This window comes from Dermacentor silvarum, chromosome 1 (genome assembly GCF_013339745.2).
Source record: "Dermacentor silvarum isolate Dsil-2018 chromosome 1, BIME_Dsil_1.4, whole genome shotgun sequence".
In the NCBI taxonomy this organism is placed as follows: Eukaryota; Metazoa; Arthropoda; class Arachnida; order Ixodida; family Ixodidae; genus Dermacentor; species Dermacentor silvarum.
In genome coordinates, this window is record NC_051154.1 from 379,170,875 (window position 1) to 379,177,321 (window position 6,447).

The window sequence follows — 6,447 nt, forward strand, 5'->3', positions numbered from 1 at the left end:
CAATTAAAACGGACAGTGACCACGAAAGTTTAAAAATATATAATAACACATTTCGGCTCCCGCACGGGAGCCTTGTTCACAATGAAGGTGAAGGCGGAAATGGTCTGGCTATGTAGGTTTTAAGATGTGACGTAAGCAACGTGTGTACACGTGGGGAAAGTTGCCGTCGTTGCGATTAAGTGTGTGTTCGGTGGTCTGAATTGTTAGGGATTCAAGCAAAATCCGAGAAGTCAGGTTCTTTTCTTTTCCTATTATCTTTGCATTGTCGCAGTCTATTTTATGACGAGTCGCTTCTGCGTGTTTGGCCAGAGCATTTGAAGTTACGTGCTTCTTTCTTACATCATACATGTGCTGCTTTAGTCTTTGCTGAAAATTGCCTGTCACGTCGACGTAACTTCGATCACAGTCTGCGCATGGGATGCTGTAGCTGTTAGGCTCTGTTAAGGCATTAGTGTTTTTGAAAATTTTCGCCTCTGACATATTTTAGTATATCATCAATCTTTCACAATGCATCTCTCGTATTCATAGCACACTTCATTAGTCATTGCTATAATCTTGGTACCTATAGAGTTTACGCACTTTACAGCGACCATTTTTGGCCTCTTTACAGCCATGCCACATCTGTTTTATCAACACCTTATAATTCACCATTCATGTACCACTGACAAGTCATTATCATCGCCTTGGCGCTCTTTGGCGACATCTGGCCCTTGTGCCAATAAACTCCAACGATCATCATCATCACATCCTGTCTCTTAACGTTATGCCTAACATTTCTCGTTCCATCACTCCGTTGCATGGTCCTTAATTTCTTCTCGAGCTTCTTTGTTAGCATCCATGTTTCTGCCTCATGTTAGTACCGGTAGAAAGCAATGATTGTATGATTTTCTTAAGAATAGCTGCCAGTCATGATTTGGTAATGCCTACCATAGGCATTCCAACCCATTTTTATTCTTTGTGTGGAAATTTTCTCATGAATGGGATCCCCTATGAGTAATTGACCTAGATAAACGTACTCTGGCACAGATTCTAGAGGCCTACTGCCAATCACGAGTTCTTGTTCTCTTGCAAGCCTATTGAACATTACCTTCATCTTCTGCATATTAATCTTCAACCCTACTCTTACACTTTCTCAGCTAAGGTCCTCAATCATATGTTGCAATTTACCCCAGCGTTGCTGAACAGGACAGTGCCATCTGCAAACCGTAGGTTGCCGAGAGATTCTTCATTGCCCTTCACTCCCCTTATCCTTCTATGTCTATATATAACCGCTCGAATACTTCTTCTAAGCATGCAATGAATAGCATTGGAGAAATTGTGTCTGCTTGCCTGACCCCTTTCGTAATCGGTATTATTCCGCTTTACCTGTGGAGAATTGATGTAGCTGTGGAGATATTTGCTAGGATATTCACGTATGCTTCCTGTACTCCTTGATTGTGCAATGCCATTATGACTTCTGGTATCTCTACTTAATTGAATGCTTTTTCATAATCCATGAAAGTCGCATAGAGAGCTTGGTGTTATTCCGAAGATTTCTCAATTGCTTGATTGATGGCATGGATATGATCCATTGTAGAATACCCCTTCCTGAAGCCAGCCTGTTCTCTTGGTTGATTGAAGGCAAGTGTTGCCATATTATTTTGGAAATTACCTTGCTGAACATTTTGTACAATACTGAAGGCAAGCTAATGGACCTATAATTCTTTAATTCTTTAACATATCACTTAGTATTAATTAGTATAATGTTGGCTTTCTTGCAAGTCTCTGGTATATTTGAAGTCTTGAGGCATTGCATCGCAAGCTTTTCAAGTATAATATCATCTTTGATTAGTCGACTGGGATGACATCTTCTCCTGCCACTTTTCCCCGGAACATGTCTTGCGCAGGCCACAGCAAGAGATAATATAAGCCGGTGGCAAAAAAGTTTGGGACCTCTACCATTTCTTAGATATTGGGGAGAGTGCCTCCAACTCTTTTGTTGACTCCACAATGGTTGCTATATTGGAAGTCATGTCACCACAGGTACCTTTGTGTCAAGACTTACCTGCTGTGGAAGACCACTTAGCAAGATAACAAAAGCCCAGACCTGTGGCCCACAGTATGCCACAATCACCAGCGCACTTAACCAGCCATCAACAGGGCCTGTTGGGATGCTGCACACTGGACTCCACACATTAACACCATCATGACGAAAACTGAATGTGCCCGTTATTACACCAAACCTGCTACATCAAAAAAATACTCACTGCTACTGAGCTACTAGCCATTAATTTCATTATCTATTAGATCCTTAAAGACCACCAAATTGGGACTGCACATAGGACACATGCTGGCAGCTCCGAAGCAATTCATGCCATTCTTGGTTCACCCAGAACTAAGAACATGTGTAGCCTGATGTAAGGCCAAAAGGGAATCACAGTTCGAACTAAATGTGTTCCAGGGCTCGCAGTGGTACGGCATACATTGAGGCCACTCACAGACTGGCAAGTGGAGTGTCCTAGCACCCTCGAGAGGTGGCTATCTACAATCTACCACAGCTCAGAGGCAGAGAAACAAAATCAAAAGAAAGTGATGTCAAGGAGATAGAAGATCACATGATCCATGGTTCTCAAGAGTCTGCTACTGAGAGATATACAGTCGACGTCCGATTTCCCGGACGCCCGAAATTCCGGACATGCCTGATTTCCCGGACTCATCTGTGGCACCGTCAAGTTCCCCATAGAGTCAATGTATTAAAAAGTCCGAAATTCCGGACGCTTATAGCCTTCGCCATCCGATTTCCCGGACTTTTTACTGTTAACCGCCGACCGAAAGTCACCACCGACGCCGCCATTTTGGCTGTTTTTATATCCTCGAACCCACCATACTCGCATCGCAGGTGTGGCCAGCTAAAGCCCCTTGATGTTAGAAAGTAGCGACACTCTCCCCCCCGCGCGCGCTTTCCTCCTCAATTCTCCTCGGATTTCTCCCCCTCACCGGCCCGGCGCGGCGCTGAACCCTCCAGTGGCTCGCTGCAGCCGCATTAGAATCAATGCGCGCGCTTGTTTATTCGGCCCTTTCAAGCGTTGTATGGGAATTTATCCCTTGTGAAACTGTCATGACGAAAGTCCGTTTCCGATAGAACGTCGTGACATTTTTTTTTTGAGGACAATTCGATAAATAGAAGCGGAAGCGCTCCGAAAAAATGAGTACCAAGCAGTGGCTGAGCTGTTTACCTCTACGTCGCCACTTGGATAGTCCGTAACGCGGAGGTGTATTGGGTGCATACAATATAAGCAGCCTAGAGTATAAACTAGAATTTGGTTCACAATATTCGCTCTTAAAATGCTCAGAGAAGGTAACCAAGAAGAAATGTGATAGTTTACTGAAAGTGAATTCGCCAAAATGAGTGGGCCAAAAGCCTTTGTACCAATGCCACTGTGCAAAATACGTGCTGTGTTTGCGAAACAGCCAACATAGAACTTTACACACGCGCCTGTATTCCGTCACTATGAAACGACGAGAAATTACATTCCATCACCTGTGGGAGTAACCTAAGTCTCTCTCTCAAAAACAACAACAACAACAACAAAAGGCTGATTGCTTACACGGAAACTGCTAAGACTGGCACTTAATAATTAACTTACAGACTTCAAGATGGCAAGTTAATCAGAATCGAGGGAGATTATCAGAAGCGCGTGGCTTGTACTTAATGAGCATGCGCGAATAATACATAATACCACTTATCTACATATATATTGCGGTTCATGCCTTCGCAACATAAAGTACGTAAAGAAAAAGAAATGCTCGCAGTATTGAAACTTTGCAAAGATACAATAAGCACCCAATAAGAGTAAAATAGTTCCTTGGCTTCACAAGTATCAGGCGCAAGGATCACACGCACACACACACACACGCGCGCGCGCGCACACACTACACACACGCACGCACATACACAAACACGCACACACACACGCACACAACTACAAAATATGAGTTACAGGCATTAGCTCACAAATTACATACATTTGAAAACTAACGCACGCGCGAAAACACAAAAAGCTTTGTCACGGGTCGAAGAGTCAACAAAAATTTCAGCCGACTCACTTCAAGAAAAAAACAATATGCACAGTTATCGGTGCTCTGTATTGAACTGAACGAAGAGTCCGGCTATGCGAAGAGCATTAAAATCTTCATGCAACTTCATCCGCAAATATGAGGAAAGCTGCAACATTCGCCTCGCAAAGAACGGCGTGCTTAGAAGGGGCGAAATCCCTTCTCCAGATGTTATGGAGCCACTGCTTCCGACGCACGACATTCCGTTCACCTCGGGGGATATAAAATAAGGCTTGCCCTTTCTCTGACCTGCTGCTGCATTGAAACGCGCAGCAGCAAGGCATTTTCACTGAAAACGAAGCTCAGATTCCTACGAAAGGATTGAAAAACTTGGGAAACACACGTTCGGAGCGGCAGGGCGACCACTACTTGGACTGCTCATGGCGAGCGGGAGAAACCAAAGGCGCGCGAAAGCAAGTTCCGCGCAGTTTTCGTGACGTCAGGGTCACCTGACCGGGTAGTCTCGCGCGCCGCAGCCATTCAGCGTGGCGGATGCGCTGCCTCCGCGAAAGAGGGGGAGAAAAGGAGGAGGTTGACCGCGCCGGCGAGGGTGTGGCGGCGTAGATCAAAGCGTGTCGCTACTTTCTAACATCAAGGGGCTTTATGGCCAGCAGCACCGCCGCACCGCGCCGCGGCTGCCGTAACCTCGAAACCGCACGTGTCAATCCGTTGCCAGCCGTAGCTTAGCCAAGCCAAACCTCACTGTGTTCGTTCGCGTGTTGTTTTGTCAGCTCTGCCAGCTCTGCGGTCGTGTCTGCGGTTGATCGTTTGCTGCTGCGCGCTATCTTCAGTGATCACGTTTCCCGACCTTCAGCATCCACCGAGTTCCTAGCTGTTTCGTGCTGCGCTTTTCGTCGAGCGGATTCGCCGTTTACAGCGATGGCACCGACTGCTCCTTCGTCTTCGTCCGCGCCTTCGAACGAACTGCCAACCGCGAACTGCCCTCCGTGGACGAACTGCCATCCGCGGACGTTGCCTTCGACGATCTGCGCGCTGCCGGCGTGTCGATTCCAGCCGGGATAACCTTTGAGGGCTTCGCCGACGCTGACAAAGACCTCGAGCTATGTGCGGAGTTGACCGATGACGAAATCATTCGTCAAGTTACGGAGGATTCCGACGACTCCGACACCGAGAACGAAGAGCCAGCTCCTACACAGCCAACGAGCTCGGAGTTGACGCGAGCACTGATGACACTGTCATCGGTGTACAGCGGCAACATGACGTTGACTGAAATTGAGGCAGACATGATCGCGGGCAAGCGGACCGTGCAAAATAAAATAAGCGACTTCTTTGCGCCCAAGTGCTGACCTATGAGGTAGCGCCGGCCACGTCGTATTTTTTTTTTTTTTTTTTAACGGCTCTTTTCAGAGCCACCTAAACGATGCATTGGCTGAATAGCAATGAGAATCTTGTACTCCGGCCGTGACCCTCTCCGTCAGCGAAAAATACCTACCAAAAGGTGCGTTTTCACGTGCATTCGTTTTTCCGGACTGCCCGATTTCCCGGACGTTTTCGCGGTCCCTTGAGGGTCCGGGAAATCGGACGTCGACTGTATGTACCTTGTTAGGCACAAGTCTTAGTTGCTGAGGTGCAAATGGGCTTTTCCATCTCGGGATACATACTGTCGTGACACATTGAAAGTAAAACCACCTGTGCAGCAGCAGATGAGGACCTCCCCACTGTTGCCAGCATGCTTTGTACCTCTGAACCCCTTGGGAAAAAGATCTTGCCATCAGACATCTCCTCTAGGAGTGAGACATGGATTGAACGGCATAGAGAACATAAGTTCCCAGTGATCATCTTTAGTGAAAACATACTTAATAAAAAATATTCTTTTGCAGAGAGCACAATTCTTTCACATATTAGCTGGATTGTTGAAGAATCAGACATTACTTGCATGACAAGAAAAAAATTGCCATGTGACATTAGCTAATTAATGAAGTTTCACTAATCAGAGTACGGAATTGGTAACTTTAGAATTGATTATATAAGTAGTCAAAGATATGTGCTGGTAGACTTTGATGAAACAAACGCTTTCTTCCGGAAACACAGTAATTGCAAGTGGACATGGCAAAGCCCAAATGGAGAAATAATTGAAAGAGACTTCATGCTTTGTACTGATCCTGGCATTGTGCTGGATGTAAAGGTGTTGGGCAGGGTAGAGGGCAGTGATGACAAGCTAGTGAGATCCAGGAGTTTACTTGATTTGAAGAGAGAAACAAAATGAACAGTCAGGAAAAAGCAGCCAATATGGTAGGAGATTTTGCGAGCACTAGACTGGACTCCTCCATTCTGAAAAGGGTAGCAAAGAAGTGGTTAATCATAATCATCAGCCTATTTTTATGTCCACTA

General features: G+C 45.9%; 1 long non-coding RNA gene across 1 annotated transcript; it reads left to right on the plus strand.

Annotated features, from left to right (window-relative positions):
• Positions 1 to 4,132: 4,132 nt before the first annotated feature.
• Positions 4,133 to 5,406, plus strand: LOC125942441 (uncharacterized). Its single transcript, XR_007465112.1, has 2 exons — positions 4,133 to 4,885; positions 5,149 to 5,406. It is a non-coding gene; the product is annotated as an uncharacterized LOC125942441 (long non-coding RNA).
• The last annotated feature ends 1,041 nt before the right edge of the window (positions 5,407 to 6,447 follow it).